This window comes from Dipodomys ordii, unplaced genomic scaffold (assembly GCF_000151885.1).
Source record: "Dipodomys ordii isolate 6190 unplaced genomic scaffold, Dord_2.0 Scaffold187, whole genome shotgun sequence".
NCBI classification, from domain to species: domain Eukaryota; kingdom Metazoa; phylum Chordata; class Mammalia; order Rodentia; family Heteromyidae; genus Dipodomys; species Dipodomys ordii.
In genome coordinates this window covers 3,073,576-3,085,779 of record NW_012267403.1, presented here as the reverse complement: position 1 = coordinate 3,085,779, position 12,204 = coordinate 3,073,576, and the positions used below count along the sequence as shown (strand labels likewise).

At 39.9% G+C, this 12,204-nt stretch overlaps 1 protein-coding gene and 1 pseudogene across 1 annotated transcript in view; one reads left to right on the top strand and one right to left on the bottom strand.

Moving 5' to 3' along the window:
• Positions 1-2,412, bottom strand: part of LOC105999310 — a 12,692-nt pseudogene extending 10,280 nt beyond the window's left edge.
• Positions 1,470-12,204, top strand: part of Eda2r (ectodysplasin A2 receptor) — a 37,908-nt gene continuing 27,173 nt past the window's right edge. The window contains exons 1-2 of the mRNA XM_013034302.1: positions 1,470-1,493; positions 6,806-6,845. The gene's annotated coding sequence lies outside the window, so the exon portion shown is untranslated. The remainder of the gene's footprint in view (positions 1,494-6,805; positions 6,846-12,204) is intronic.

Below are 12,204 nucleotides of genomic sequence, written 5' to 3'. Positions count from 1 at the left end.
GTGCAGTTGTGGAGATGGAAGGGATGGTAGGGGAAAACCAGAGGAGGAGGCAACAATGCTTGATAAGAAATGTACTCATTACCTTGCTCATGTAATTGTAACCCCTCTGTACAGTATTTTTACAATAAAAAACTTATTTTAAAAAAGTAACCAAATGAGCAAGATATTATTATTGTCCCCATTTACAAATAAGGATACACACTTGTCCAAGATCACAGCGTTAGTAAGAACCTGATCCAACTAAAAACATTTTCTCTTGTACTAGGCCTGAGTCCATAGCAGCAGTGTAAGTGGACATATCCTGGCCTTAGCTATTAGTGAGGAATCGATAAGGAATGAATTTAGAACTTTTGCAATGTCACCTCAACGCTTTTCCCTCCAAAGAAATTTTAGCCTGAATCCTGATACCCAGTTCTGAACTTCTGGGACACACACACACACACACACCCTCTTTATAGGCCGGGTGGAGATAGTCAGATTCTGATTATGGCCCAGTGCTTGATTCCATCCCCCATACCTTGGCTATTTGCTTTTATACTTGTTTTTTGCCTATCCCAGTCGACTGAAGATTATTTCTTTCCTTCACTATATACTCTTTCTTTTATACTTTTCCCCTTATCCTCATACTTTTCTTACTTTGTCCTTCAGTTTATACTGTGTGTTGTTAGGTGACTGTGTCCAGTCTGTCTTATCTCCCCCCAACTCCTCTGTAAGTTCTTCAAGGTCAGGGATATTATTCCAGGATTTCCTCATTGCTGCCTGTGAGATCATAGACTAATTAACTCCCAAAGTGTCATTGCTGAAAGAGCCTTAGGGACAATGAAATCCAACCTCTTCGTTGCACAGAAACAGGAGGCCCCCAGAAGGTAAAAGGTTGGCTTAAAGTCAGAGATAACTCCGGGATCCGGTTTTCCTTCATTTTCGGTAGTCTTTCTCCAGCATCAAGTCTCTCTCCTCCTGCAAAAGTCTCACTCTTCTGAAGACAAGATGGACAAAATGGAAAGTACAGAACCAGGTCTGGGAATTGGCATTTCCATGTGTATGAAACCCTTACTTTTCCAACACTAATTTTCTCCTGGCCGGCTAACTCATACACAAAACGGAAGAGCTGAACCGCATTTAGCTGCGTCCAATCGCTTGACCATGTCTTCTCCCCCTTCTTCCCACACACTGGGCTGGACTCAATTCCCTGGCTCTAGGCCCTTTCGCCTCCGCTTCAGTCCCAGCAGATTTCGCAAATCCTGCTGTACCAGTGACTGGGTCATTGTTTATCCCCTGGACTCACTGTGTCCCTCTCAGGGGCGGAGTTTTTTGCATAGCCACTCCTAGCTACATCAAGTAGTCCAATAACTGTCCCTGAAGCCTCACGGGGGCGTGGGGAAAGTAAGAATAGCATGAAAGAAATAGAGGGTGGCTTTGATCTGTTGTTACTACACGTGGATGTGAAAATACGTGTTGAACTCTGGCTGCTACGGATTTCTTCTGTGCAAGCTGTGCGTAGGCTGAGGGCTGAGGGGCTGCGGCTGGGCGAGGTGACTTTTCAGTTTCAAGGTGCATTTGTTCTGGAACCCTGTTGTAAAAGATTCACCTATTCATCCTTACAAGGTAAGTGTGGGAACACCCCCTTGGCGTGGCAAATAGGCTGGGAAGTGTGGCATCTAGCTATGAAAGTACAAGATCACAAGTCTTTTTTCTAAGTTGCTTCGCAATCCGAACGTCTGGGAAGGTGTCCCGTGGTCATCTGTCAATTCATCTACTAGTGACAAGAAAGGATTTTCTGAAGTGTTAGGAACCTATACTGGTATCCTTAGAGCCTTGGCGAGCCTGTTCCTCCTGTATAGGTTCTTACTTGAGTCACAGGGCCACTGGGAACATGCCCAGACTTGTACAATTACCTTGAGCATCTGGGTTAAGAAGATAAGTAAACGAGGAGGGGGGGGGAGGGAAAGGATTAGACAAATGGAGCATCCCTAGGGAAGCTGAATTGCAGGCTCACCCACGTGGTGCCCGGGCAAGTCAGGGCTTGTGTAGAGTGTGCTGGCTCTGTATGGGGCTTTGACTCCACCCCCTCACCCTGCCCAGCTGAGTTTCACTAGATTCCCCACCCCCCCTCCTGAAAGCCCAGACCAGGACAGTGATATTTTGATCCTGCCTCACCCCAAACACTGGCCAAGGCCCAGGCAGCTGTGAGAACTGGCAGGGGTGGGGGGAGACAAGAAGAGACCCGCCAGAGACCAAGCTGGGAAAACAGGACTGCAAGCTCTGATTTGGACAGGTGTTGGTAACACAGGCCAACGCCTCCTTTGCTACAGCATACTTTCAATTCAACTAATTGTAGCTACTGAGTACCTACTCTGTCAGACTGTGGATAGTGAAATGATCAAGGCTGTACTTCCTGCGGTCCAGACTCATAATGGGTATAAGAACACAAACAATCCTTTAAAAAAAGATGAATTTTAAAGGTGAAAGGAAGCCAAGTACCCGTGATTCACACCTGCTATCCTAGATGCTCTGGAGGCTGAGATCTGAGAATTATAGTTCAAAGCCAGCTAGAACAAGAAAGTGTATGTAAGGCTTATCTCCAATTAACCATCAAAAACCAGAAGTAGAGCTGTTGGTCAAGTTGTAGAGCACTGACTGAAAAAGCTAAAGGACAGTGCCCAGACCCTTGAATTCAAGCCTTGGTTTGGGCACACACACACACACACACACACACACACACACACAAAGTGAAATTTAAAAATTTCTGTTTTTCAAGTAAAAATCATACCAACTTGAGCCAAGAGAAAATAAAAACATTTAAAATTGTGTTTTGAAATTATACCACTTTTCAAAGCTCCAGATCAGATACTGTTTGGGATCAGATCCATCCCCACCTTGTATTAACTTTCTTGACCTCGGACAAATTGACATCCCCCTCTGAGCTTCAGTAACTCCAGCTAAAGTGGGGATAATAATAGCATCAACATCATCGAGTTGTTGTGAGGATTAAGTAAGAATCCATGCAAAATACTTGTGCACGCTTAGCACAGTGGCAGGCTTAAAATGAGCACTCAATAAATGTTAACTATTATTATTATTTAAGATAGACTCTAGAGTACTGGTTTCAACAGGTGGAGGTGGGAAAGAAGGCAGTGTAAGAGTTTAAGCTGAGAAAGCTGTGGGAACAACTACTGGAAAACAAAGAAAGCTCAGAGCATGTGAGACACAAGCAGAGCAGGATTTTGTACCACAATGAGGGAGAGAGTGTAAAGTTCTGGAAGACTTTGGATACTGGAGTTTCAGTTTGACTGGACCTAGTGTTGATAGCCACTGCTACAGGTCTGTGAACTAAAGGAAAAGCTAGATCTGTACTTTAGGGAAAAAATCTGGTAAATGTGAGTCAGCTGTATTGGAAGAAAGAAACAAGTGAGCATACTCCATGCTAGAGTGAACAAGGCCACAAACAGTTTGGGGACAGCTCCCTGGCTCTGATTTCAAGCCTTGGTATTGGCACTAAATTAATTAATTAGTTGAAACAATAGTAAGCCCAGTGAGCAAAAAAAAAAAAAATTGAAGTTCTCAAGCCTCTCTGTTCCCTTTTTTAAAAAGGGAGAATGGTACTCACTTCCTAATGTTGAGAGGATGAAAACATAATCCTTGTAAACTATATGCAACAGTGCTTGACACGTAAGGTTGTCATGAATCACAGTTTTTAGTCACCCCAATTGGGCCCATTAAAAAATATCCTTTGTATCACAGCAAATTGTTTATTTGGGGGGGGGTGTTTGATCTGTCATGGGCTTGAACTCAGGGCCTGGGCACTCTCTCTGAGCTTTTTTGCCCAAGGCTAGCACTCTACCACTTTGAGACACAGCACCACTCATGGTTTTCCAGTGGTTAATTGGAGATAGGAACTTCACAGGCTTTCCTGCCTCGGTTGACTTTGAACCATGATCCTAAGATCTCAGCCTCCTGAGTAGTTAGAATTACAGGTATGAGCCACCAGCACCTTGCTAACACAACAGTTACTTAGAGATCTACAAACCAGAAACCAGATTCTCCTACATTTTCTGTTCCCAGGTTAAACAGGATGGTTACTTCCATTTTTATATGGCATGGGGTTGAATAAAATCTAAGTTGGAGGTTTTAAAATATATAAATTGGGGTGATAACACTTTCAACTGTAGCACAAAACAAAATACCCAGTTCTGGTACAGGGACAGAGGGGGGGAGAAAGGGAGGGGAAGAGAGAGAAATTTGGGGGGAAATGGAGGGGGTCATTTAGGGGAACAAAGTCTCTAGTCCATAGGCAAAAGTAAGTGGCAACTTCCCAGGAATCTATGGCAGCCCTGCTAGGGATTTCTTCTTGCTTTGCTCTACTGTTTCACTTGAATATCATCTGTAGAGAGCAAGAAACCTTTTGGATTCATTACTCAGAACTAAAATTTAATTATAAACCTGAAGATGTTTTTTTCTCAGCTTTCTTTCTGAAGACTGACTCCACTCATGTGCCCACCCCTCCCTTGGGAACTTAACAGAAAGGATACAGATCAGTTTCATCATTAGTTTATAAAATGGAAGGACCATATTTTTCAGTGCCCATAGGAGATAAGAGGATGACTATAGTCTGTAACAGATTAGGGTTAGCTGTACATATTCTCAACATTCCCCAGCAGATAGGCTCTCCTATAGCACCCTTTATGCACCTCTGTTTTCCCTTTCAGTGACTCTAAATCCTAACCAAATAGAAGGCATTTATCAAGTGATATTTGTGTGCCCAGAAATCCATCTTGGAATGATTACATTTCTATTCCCTTTGTGCCCCTTAAAGACATCGTCCCATTTGGAAAGATAAAGAAATTGCCCTGTATTGTATGATGGAATTAAACAGTAAGATGTCATTACTTCCAGGAGGTTGTTAGTCATCACCATGGAGGAGCCAAAACAAGTGGGCTGCACTATTTCCCTTCTATGAGCTACCTCTGCCTGACTAGTCCACTGTTTGGAATTTTTCCTGTTGAGAGTAAAATGAACAAACAATAGATTGTGAGAATGAGGGGAAATAGGAAATTATACTCTTGGTAATATAGTTACTAGGTAATCAACACTAAACCTGGTACTACTCCTTTATATTTGGAAAATAGACAAACTGGGTTGTGAAGTAGACTTGGATTCTAGTTCTGGTTCTGGTACTATGTGGCTTTGTAGAAATTCCTTCTCTGAGACTCAGTTTCCCCATGTGTATCATAAGGGAATGGCTTTAGGTTATCTTGAAGAATTCCTTTAGTATTCCATGACTATGTGTTTCTAATTACTTTGAGAGTTTTAACCAGCTGCCAATGCGAAGAAAGAAATGAACCACAATGAAATGTACTGCCTGATGAATATCGAGGTACCTGATACTAAAAGAGTTCAAGTAGATCTGGGTGTTATTTCTACCTTTGGCTAGAAGCTGAGAAAAGAATGAGTTTTAAACTCCCTTTTGAGTCCCTGTTGAGATTTTTGAAAGTTGAAAAATAGTTCATAAAGTATATATTTACATATGTTATCACAAGTTTATTTAAATCAGTTTCTCCTTACCCCCACAACTCCCACAAGTCGATAACTTTCTTCCTTCTGGAGGGCATGTAAACAAAAGGACAAAAATTATTTTGGCAGCAGTATCCTATTCTCTACAGACAGACCTCATTCTATGGCCTGATTATCTGGGTTCCATTATAAGGATGTGGCCCTGATTTGTCTCACTATACCAATAAGAAAGAATACTTGATAGAAAGAGAATACTTTGATAGAATTTTCTGTAGGAAAAGGAATTGTTCTCATTGATATATTCTGAGAGATACAGCTATTCTAGATTGCTTGGTAAAATGGACAGGATAGAGGCAATATGGAGCAAGACCAAAAAAATTATAAAAGTCAGAAATTAAAAACCTTCACTGAGTTTTATCAGTTCTAAACCATGCAAAGTAGTCATACGATGATTCCAATTCCCTGATGAGACAACCCAGCCAACTGCCTCCTTGGAAAGTCAGTGAACTTCCACACCCATTATTGCTCATGGGGTAGCTAAGTTTTGATTATTCCATTATGTTAAGGTGTCTTATGGTGGTTAAAACATGTGTAAGTGACTTACTGTGACTAAGGTGACAGCAGAGCAAATCAGAGACTTCAGGTATTAGCTATATGTTAATTTAACCTCTGGCTTTTCTCCAATGCTCTTTGTTCCTTCACTCAGGGTGGGATAGTAATAATATTCATAACAATTCCTCACATGTGCTGTATAATCTGGACTTTCCAAAGCACTCTCACATACATTATCTCATTTTTCCCTTGAACATCATCCAGGATAATTTCTGTGCCTTCGCTCCAACTTGGGAAGATTGTTTCAGCAATAATTAAGAGGATATTTTTTCCCTTTCTAGTCAGCCCAGAGTTTATTGGTCTTCATTTCATTCCATTTCTTTTATTAATAACATTTCACTAATTTTGGCTGTACAATTCATTTTTTTTCTCCTTTTAACAACTCTTTTCAGTAGTTGCCCAACACTAAGCAAATATTTATGTTTTAGCTTTTTCTTTGCTCAATTTACAATCTTCTAAGCTGTATTTGTCCTTTTGAAGTATTTGTTTCTGTTTGTTTGTTTGTTTGTTTACAATGGGTGTATGTGTGTTCACACATGTGTTTTGAAAGAGAAAGAATTTGATTCATGGTTAGTGGTTTGCCTTTGGTTGTATGGAAATGGCCCTGTTAACTGGTTATTAATTCTACTAGCACAGTGAAAACTGTGTTTGATGAGAATTTTTTTCTTCTCTTCTACCCCAGCTCTTGTTTTGTGGAGTGGAATACAGGATAAAGTTAAAATGTAAGTATTCTTTAATTTTGTACAACCTCCTTCATTCTGCTTTGTTGATGTGCTAATCCTGAGATTGCTAAACCATCTGTTGTTATCACTAACTGCTAAAAGTCTCCAACTATGGAGAAAGAAGTTGATAAAGAAAAACTGTAGTGGAGCTGGGAAGGTGGCTCAGTGGTAGAGCACTTGTCTTGCATGCATGAGGCCCTGGGTTTGATTCCTCAACACCACATAAGCAAAAAGAAAAAAGCCGGAAGTAGTGCTGTGGCTCAAGTGGTAGAGCGCTAGCCTTGAGCTGAAGAACTGAGGGACAGCACCCAGGCCCAGAGTTCAAGCCCATGACCGGACCCCCCCCCCAAAAAAAAAGAAAAACTATAGTAACAAGTTGAGTATAATGGATCATATTTATAATCTTAACTACTTCGGGGCTAAGATCAATATGATCACGATTCAAAGCTTTCCCCAGCAAAAAGTTCACAACCAATAAAAAGCTGAGAGTAGTGGTATGAACTTATCCTTCCAGTTATGGGAGAATTTTAGATGGATGGAATGCAGTTTAGACTGGCCTGGAAAAGAAAACAAAAAGAAAGACCTTATTAAATAATTAACAAAATCAAAAAAGGATTGAGGGCATGGTTCAAGGGGTAGAGTGTGGCCTAGCAAAGCATGAGAACCTGAGTTCAACCCCCAGTGCTGTTTAGGAAAAAAAGTATAGTAACCATCTGAAATCTTTGAATTATTTCTATTTCAGGCAAACATTTTAATATATTTGAAGATAAAAAGACAACTTACTTTTATTTACAGACTCATAAAACAAAATCAAAATAATATATCCCTAATCCTGACCACCTTTACAATAGCTGACATGATTGTTTTTCCCTCCTCTTACTCTCTTCCTCCTCTTTATCCTCCCCTCTCCTCTTCCTCCTCCTCCTCCCCTCCTCCTCTTCTTTATGCCCTCATCTCTTCCTCCTCCTCTTCTTCTTCCTCCTCCTCCTCCTCCTTCTTTCTCTCCTCCTTTTTTTCCTATATATATATATATATATATATATATATATATATATTATTGTAAAGATACTGTACAGAGGGGTTACAGTTACATGAGCAAGGTAATGAGTCCATTTCCTATCGAGCATTGTTACATCTCCTCCTTCTTTTTTAGTGCCTTCCCTGGGGCTTGAACTTATGGCCTGGGCACTGTCTTCAAGCTGTTTTGGTCAAGCCTAGCACTCTAACACCTGAGCCTCAGCTCCACTTCTGGCTTTTTTGGCAGTTAATTGGATAGAAGAATCTTGTGGACTTTCTTGTGTAGGCTGGCTTTGAACCACAACCCTCTTGAATATCTAGGATTGCAGGATAAGCCATGGATACTCAGCCTTCCTCTTCCTCCTTAAAATTATATCTTTACCCATTAAAGCCTTTGCTATGTTTCTAAACTTATCTGAGCTCTGTTATCACTTACTTAGACAAATAGTTTTCAACCACTGGGCATTTTATATTTAAAGACCACTAATTAGTGGACATAGGCATTTTTCCTTAAAAGTTCATTCATATGAATCTGATACATAGCCAGGAACTGCTATTCTGGTTTTATTATGCATTTGACTTATTTCCAATTCCAACTTGTGTTCTACACATTTCCATTGCCTGCTGGGCATGACCACTGAAATGTTCCTCTGTCCTCTCCAACTCTTCATGTTTGAAATGATTGAAACATACTGCATTGTCTCTTTTCTACCATGAAACCACAGGATTAACATGTTTATAGACCCAATAACTTCCTGATTTGCCAGCAAAGATCACTCATATAACATTCTTCTGTTGATCATGTTTTCTTGGCCTTAACTTTTGAGAGAGAGAGAGAGAGAGTGTGTGTGTGTGTGTGTGTGTGTGTGTGTGTGTGACTTGAGCCACAGTTCCACTTCCAACTTTTATGAAGTTCATTGGGGAAGAGTCTGACTTTCCTTGTCCTGCTTTTAACCACAATCCTCAGATCTCAGCCTGCTGAGTAGCTAGGATTACAGATGTGAGGCACCAGCATTCTGCTTGGTCTTCACTTTCTATGGTTCATTGCCCTTGGCACCACTTGTCCTCTATTCCTATTGTTCCTGTTGTCCTAGCTCTGTCTAAGCCATGGCACTAATCCTGCTGAACCATTATTTAAGGTAAAAATCAGATTGATGCTAAGAAAATGTTTCTTGCCCACCTAAAACATTGCAGAAGAAAAAAAAAGAAATTTCAATGAAGTCTCCATTCACTATTTTAGTTCAAAATAAACATAAGGGAATCTTTTCTAAGTCTCAGTTGTTTTTTAAATCTATTTATAAAAAAGCAAAATGAATATTTCAGACAGTCATAAGTGCTATGGAGAATGATTTCACAGAAAATGGGATAGGAAGTGTGAAAAAAATTGATTTAAAGGGATCATCTAAAGTTTCATCAGCCATCACAGTGAGCTTCACTATACTGAGCTTCAGTTTTATTATGAATGAAAGGGAAGCCATTGATGGATTGCTAGGTTGAAAATGACACATTCTAACATGCTTTAAAAGAATCTTCCCATTTCAGTCACTTAACTCCACTTCTTCTAGAAAAAAATAGGCCCTCCATAACTCCTTCACTAGATTGTCTCTGTCTTTGGAGGGAAAATAACACCTTTTTCTGTTTGTATCCTATATTCAGGCAAAATACATCAGAGCAAAAAGAGCATTTGCAAAAATGAACAGTTCCTACAGTGGTTGCATGTGAGAACTACCCGCTAAGCTGGAAATCCCATATGTTTAGGTCACAGCTGTGACTACTTATGTCATAAAAACATAGGTGACACCCAAGTATTAATATATGTTGGAGCTCCAAAGGTGCAATCAGGAATGAAGACCAGGACCAGTCTTAAGATATTAGACAAATAATAACCTTCATGGTATGGATAGGGTTCTGGAGCCTAAGATAGGATAGAGATGTGCTCCAGATGGCAGCACTGAGACCATTCACCATAAAACTGATATTGGGATAAGAAGAAAATAATATGCTTGCTAGTTTGAAAGTAGTTTATAGACAAGAGAAACCTGAACCAAGCCAGAAAGGGAAAGTGAGAATCAGCATCAAATGGTTAAGCAGCATCTCTGAATGTGATGAGACCATTACACAGATTATAATATTCTTTAAGAAAGGAGTAATCTTAAGGCTAGGTCAAGCAGCTACTATGATTCTGTCAATCCTATGCATGTGAGTGGGTGTGTGGGTGCAGAGGAGAGGAATGAGCAAGGCATGGACCAGCTGCTGTCTTCCTCACCCTTTTTAATCCCAGACCTCCTGCACTGTCCAGGCAAAGCAAATATCCTGAAGTCCTGAGTTCTTAATTTAGACTTGTCTTTCTGTTTTGCCTAATCATCCTAGATAGTGCGTGCATGTTTCACCCCACAGGCATGTATGCAAGTTGAGAAGAGGAGCAGCCATAAGCTGTGGCCACAGGCAGCTGTACCCCCAGCAGCCTGAGTACTTTATATCCAGTAGGAACTTGGCCACATTGATTATTCAGGGCACAATGAGCTAATGGATTATTGTTAATGTCAGCCTCATTGCTTCTCCTCTTCCTTGTCTGCCTGCATTATCTTTCTGGGTTTTATTTTCCCTTCCCTAGCGGCCAGGAGGCCAGCACAGAGGAATGGCTGGACAGACTATCCACATGTCACGGATAGGCTGAATAAAGAAATAATAGTCATTCGGCCACCTGTTAGCCATCATGGTTAAACTCATACATACACACATACATACATACACATACATATTCAATGTACAACTTTAAAATTGTATTTCTAGTAATTAAATAAGTCTAAGTGAAATGTTGGGCAAATCAAATCATATATATACAACTTTCTTTTTCCAAATAAGGTCTGCTTTTTGCCCAGGCTGGTCTGGACCATGATTCATCTACTTATGTTTCTTGTACTGCCAGGATGGCAAGAGCTTCTTATTAGTTGAAATGGGGGATGGGAGAGATCTCACAGACTTTTTCCCTAGGCTAGACCTGACATATGATAATCTCAATCTTAGCCAATGGAATAAATAAGATTACTAGCACAAGACATTGTACCTGGCTTTCTCCTCTCCCATCCCGCAGTCCTGGAGACAAAACTAAGGGCCAAGTGATTGTTTGGTAAGTACTCTACTACTGAGCTACATACCTGGCTGCTTGCTGTAGGAACGTTTTATTCAAGCAGCATCTAATAGAGTGTCTATAGGGCATATCACAGTATTAAATAAAAAGATGAATCATTTAAAACTGTGATATAATTCATATATTATAAAATTCACTGTTTTTAGTATATTCACAAAGCCTTATAGCCATCATCACTGTCTAATTCCAGCCCATTTCATTACCTCATAGGGAAATTTGGACTCCTTAAGCAGCAACTTCCTTCTCCCACTGCTGACCAGTACTAAATCCACTTTCTATCTCCCTGGATTGCATCTACAGGATACTTCATGTAGATGGAATTACATAATATTTTTGCTCTCGTGTCTGGCTTGTGTCATGTAGAATAACGTCAAAGTTCATCCATGTTATATGTTATGAATTAAGTTCTGTATTAATTTTCTTGGTTGAATAATATTTCATTGGCTTGGCAAATCAAATTTAGTTTATTTACTTACTAGTTGATAGACATCTTTTCTATCTATCTCAAAATTTTTGTGTGAAAGTGTGCTTTCTATTTTTTGGAAACTAGAATTGCCAAGTCATATAGTAATTATATTTAACATTTTGCAGAAAAACTAAACTATTTTACGAAGGGGCTGTACCATTTCACATTCCTATCAACACTGTATTAAGGTTCCAGTGTTTCTATATCCTTTAACAACACTTGTTTGCCCATTTTTAAATTACAGCTACCCTTGTTGGTATAAAGAGCTATTTTGCTGCATTTTTCTTGTTGCTAATAGTACTAAGGATATTTTCATGTATTTATTGGCCATTTGTGTAACATGGAGTCGTATCTTTTCAAATATTTTACCCACTATAAATTGTGTTCTCTTTTTGTAATGTGTGTGTGTTGGTACTGGGATTTGAACTTAGGGCCTCACATTCTTTCTCAGCATTAATGGCTGTTGTTTTTGCCAATTGAGTCACACTTCCAGTCTGGCATTTTGGTGGTTATTTTCTGGACAGCATCTTTTCTGCTTGGGCAGGCCTCAAATAACAATATAATCCTACAGATCTCAGCTACCTGAGCAGCTAGAATTACCAGCCTGAGCACTATTGTGCTGTCTTTTTATTTTTGAGTTAAAAGAATTCTGAGCATATTCAAAGGCATAAATCTCTTAGTAGAAAAGCCATTAACATTTCTTGTTCCCAGTTATGAAATTTTTT